Below are 5,455 nucleotides of genomic sequence, written 5' to 3' on the forward strand. Positions count from 1 at the left end.
CAACACTACATAATGTACTGTACTCTATGCGCATAGACTGATAGAGGCTCTACTCTAAACCCCACCTCCAAATGGGTGGGGGTTTCACTCGTTTTTCTGTTTTCTCTGTCTCCCCCTGTCACATGAAAGGTGCAAGTGTCTCTAAATGTGACTGTCTACTGCTGTTTCTCTGTGTCTCTGGCTGTGTTTCATACTACTTACTAATTCTAACCAGATCTGGATCTTATTATTAATTCTCTATTATCAGGATGAAGTTTAATCCTGGACCTGATTTGTTGGTGTTCCTAACCTAATTTGTTTTCAAAACTAAAATACTTAAATACAGATTGCCAGTGTTTCCCCTTCTGCACAATCCGAGAAAGCTGAATGTGTATTTGATATTGAGACATTCACAGTTTGGATGAAACTGACGCCTACACTTGTACTATGACTGCTGGCTTGACAGTAGAACCCAGCATGAGATCCTATTGCAGTTATGAATCATCCTAAGAGCTTTGCTAATGTCGTATTTATGTTTCTGAAGACAGACTCACATGTGTTTCTGAAGAACAGAGGAAATTCAGTGAACAATATTCTTCCACTAAGGATATTTGATTATGCTCTGGTTCAATGCAGTGCTTTGTACAACTATACTATAATATATTGTTTATTTTTGTACTGTAAGTCCACATTTCTGATTGGCTGCCAAGTGTCCATTAAAATCATATGACAGGGCACTTCAAGCATAGTTCTGGTTAAAAGTTTAACTTTAATTTAGACTACTGGACACAAAAGGCCACTGATGCACACACAAATGTCCTTTCAGAAATTGTGCATTTGGTTTATGCGAGCAAACAGAACAAAGAAATAACGTCTCTTTCTGCATCTCTTGCAGCCAAATTCTTACAAAACAAAGAAACTAACAACTAGTACATCTCTTACAACTAAATTAGCTGAGCACTGACTGCTCACACATGAGCACACATGCACAAATCCATACAGACAGACAAAAGGGCGAGACAATCAATGTCATTTACATGTGATCAATACGAATCAATTCCTGAGTGTGGGAAAATGTTTGTGAATGACTGTTAATATCTGCCTTGGTTAGCTTGTGTTTCCTATTGCTGCTTCTGTATTTATCTTTTTCTTTTGCAGTTTAGAGCTCTGTTTAATGCGATGATGATGGTGATGATGGTGATGATGATGATGATGATGATGGTGATTGTGGTGCTGATACTGAAGAAAGTGCTAAAGGGATGGCCAGGCTGACCCATAAGTAAAAGGCTAGATCTTTGTATGACTTCTGTTGGAGTGTGGTTATACTTTATTCGTTATAGCAACAGTAAGACTTTGATGAGGACTCATATAACAGCAGGATAGAGTCCACACTGCACACTGGGTCAAAGAATTACGTTGTACTTTTTTAGCCATGCAGAGAATGTGTCCTCCACTTTGGTCCAGACTGAATTATCTTATCCTGTGTAGAGATATCTATAGTGCCAAGATGATATATGATTCCCTGAGGTTAAAGGTCCAGTGTGTAACATTAAGGAGGATCAATAGGCAGAAATGGAATATAATATTCATAGGTATGAGCTATTTTTATCTACAGACGTCACTGATCGCCCTTCATGGAAGCTGCCATTTTGAGTCACCGTGTTTCTACTGTACCCCAGAAGGGACAAACCAATCACTGGCTTTATGTAGGTACATTTGCATTTTACCCACTGTACTGTCTCCCCTACATTTGGAGAGGGAGGGTGAAACGAGTGAGTTGCAATCTGCAACTACACAACTAGATGCCACTAGATCCAATACACTAGTCCTTAGAGTAGGTCTAGATTGTCCTCCTCATACTCCTTTTAATATTATTTACAGAGACTCAACAATCCCTAACTCTGAATAAGCATTTGGTGACAGATTGAGCAGAACCTGGCTGTAGATGGGAGGCTGTCTGCATTGACCGGTCGGGTTTAGAGAGTTAAACTAAGGTGGTGACCACAGTAAACATTACATTTGATAGCATTCTAGTATTGTGACTGTGAGCATGTTATCATTCGGCTCAGTACTGAAGGAGCTGCTAGCATTACATAGTCTCTTGTCTAAGTCCATTTAAATCTTTCCCGCTTTATAATGAAGTTTGTGGCTGTTGGTGCTCTCCTCTGCAAACAGGAAAATCATTGTTGGAGCCTGACACTGCTGGAACATCGAAACCGAACTGAGTTTTATGGCATCATTCAATTGCCCTGGGGGACTTTAAGGGTAATTACAAAATACTCACAACAGTAGATGCCACTAAAACGCAATAGAGCATAAAGGGCTGTAAATTTGACTGCAATACCAAACCTACAATTGTGTGCAAGCAAACAAACAAACTGACAGCCATACAGTATGTCAACTGTGTTATGATGACTAGATAAATTCAGGTGACGAATACTTCCCAGTTTGTCCATAAACTCTATCAGAGTTTCTATAGACATAGTGGCCGTCCACTCCCCAAAACATTAGTTCCTTATTGAGAAACATGAGATGTTAACAGCTACAACCACAGTAGTTGCTGGTAATAAGATTATGTGTAAAATATAGATATGTTAAATCTCTATTATCAGCATTCCTGTGCCGCCTCGGGAGAGGCTTCATCACAGCATATTGACCCAGTTGTGAAAATCAGTGAAGCGTTAAAAATGTGTGAGTCAGGCTGCTGAACACAGTGTTTACTGTGACTGAGTGTGAAACAACTTGTTCACAATGGAGGACACATTCTACATGTAATGAGAGGGTAAAACAGTAAACTGTAGTAAAAGTTCTGGTTTTGCTCCTAGGAAAACTAGTGGTTTTTACTATAACAGTAAAAGGTAGGTCAGATTGTGTAATAAATTACAAATTTGAATGCTGAAAGGATAAAAATATACACATATTGCAAACTGTATTGTTTTGGTGATTAAGACATCAGCAAGTTCCGCATCAGCCCTACATACAGTAAATGTACCCTCAGCTAATGAGTCCAAATGCTCAGTTAACTTCCCTAACTTAACACCCTCCTTTATTAAACCATGTCCACCATCCACCACTTACAGCACTTTACAGCACAGTGATCAAAACACGAAAAACCACACACACACACACACACACACACACACACACACACACAATATTAAAGACCATAAAACCATGGTGCATGCTGACCGTCAACAATGCACAGCCTTCACCTGCTTTTAAACTCAGTTTGGAAAAAAACACATTTATTTCCAGGGTTCCATGTTGAACTCTCCATCTAAACCCTGCCATACTCTGCCCTGCAGATGCTGCACCATTATCCCTCTTAATGCTGTCCTGCTCCTGTCTAGATGTTTACTAGAGCTGTATAGAGAACCTTCCCCTTTTCCTCCCCAGGAAAGGAAAGCTGATTAAAATAATCACTCATATAAACCAGTTTTAATTCCTCTTTACTGCCACCTGCATCCTAATCCATGACAACTGAGCAACCAAAACCAACGCCTGTGAGATGCTGCTGAAATCAGAAAGGAATAATATATGGACCTTGAATTAAGTTTGTTTTCTCAAATATAAATATTAGAGCTGAAATGATTAGCTGATTAATAAGTAGATCCACTATTTGGCCACTATTTTTTATAATGAATCAATTGTTTAAGTAATTTCTTTAAGCAAAAATGCCAAACAACTTCTCTAAATATTCTCTGGGTTTGGTCTTCTATTATAGATGTCTTATAGAATTATAGAATTATATAATATCATTTTGACAGCTGTTTGCTGCAATTAAAAGACTTTACTTTGGGTTGAAAATGACTCCTAATTTCCTGAATATGTATGTTTATAAAAATATATAAAAAACAAACAATGAAAACAATAATTGAAACACTGATTCACATTTAATTTCAAAAGTATGTGTGTGTGTGTGTGTGTGTGTGTGTGTGTGTGTGTGTGTGTGTGTGTGTGTGTGTGTGTGTGTGTGTGTGTGTGTGTGTGTGTGTGTGTGTGTGTGTGTGTGTGTGTGTGTGTTTAACAGATATTTACTGCTGGTCATTGAGCTAATGGAAAGTCAATCCGTTCCCATGCAGTGAACCATGACCCCTCCCCCTTCACCCCCAATAAGACAATACCGACCACCTGGACCAGTAGAGAGAGAGAGAGAGAGAGAGAGAGAGAGATGGTGTGTGTGTGTGTGTGTGTGTGTGTGTGTGTGTGTGTGTGTGTGTGTGTGTGTGTGTCCATAATAATATTGACTGGCTGTAATGTGAGAGGTCAGGACACAATAGCACTGTGACTCTGAAGACCTAACACCATGCTGTGAGAGGTCACAGCTATGTGTCACACAGAAAAGCACACACACACACACACACACACACACACACACACACACACACACACACACACACTTTGACTTCTGTATCACTTGTCCGTTTTATGTCAGCCCTTCTCTGCTCACACTGCAGCTGAGAGTATTCTCTTCACATGACTCAGTTTCTTTTTCTTGGGTTTTAATCTGCATGGACATGTACACCCATTGCTCCCATCTTTCATGGTTTTGAGATGAGTTTGTGCTGTCTTACATAAAGGCTGCAATTGATTGTAGCCAAGACATCACATGCAAGCTTGAATGGGTCACAAATTAAGTACTTGAAATAATACTAAGGGTAGAACGGTTCACAAAATTCACAGTTTTGGTCCGTGACACGGTTTTGGGTTCAGTTTGGTATGTTTTTTTTTTATTTGGCAATACGTTCGCTATATTATTCATTCATGGTTCATCATATTGTAAGTATTACTGCTAGCGTAAGCCACACGTATATATAGTTGCCATTTTATCCACCATTATCCGTCATTGTCATAGGTAAGACCCATAATACATACATACCGAAATGATGCTGAGAGATCCTCTTACTCTACTACTTAAACTATTTTGTCTGTCCACCTGTCAATTCCAAGACTGACTGACAGCTGCACTCTGCACTTTGTCGCTGAACCAACAGTCTGGATTGGCAAAGTAATTTCCTTAAACAGCGGGGTACTGTAGTTTCTAGCTAATCAAACTCAAACAAGGAGTAAACTGTACATTTCATTTCTATTTTCAGCCACAGACCAACACACATTTGGTGTTCTAGTGAGTTTTAGCGGCACCAGGATGCTGAATATGGGATTGGCTCAAAATAAACTACAGCCAGTGTTCATAGCAAAGACGGAACATGTACAACGGTGTAGCTCACTGATTTTTAATAGTTTTCAGTCAAGATCCGGAAACAGAAAATTGTTATTAGGATATATTCATTGTTAGTTTTGGTCTTCTCAATATCGACCAATTTGCTCCTTTTTAAAAGTTTTCTCTAAATGAGAAGATGAGCATAAGAAATGGGCAAAAACATGTAAAAATAACAGTGCATACTTTCAAAGGAGGCCCTAGTAGCTCACCTGGTAGAGCTGCTACCCCACTTACCAATGCTGAATCCTTGCCGCA

This window comes from Dicentrarchus labrax, unplaced genomic scaffold (assembly GCF_905237075.1).
Source record: "Dicentrarchus labrax unplaced genomic scaffold, dlabrax2021, whole genome shotgun sequence".
Classification (NCBI taxonomy): Eukaryota; Metazoa; Chordata; class Actinopteri; family Moronidae; genus Dicentrarchus; species Dicentrarchus labrax.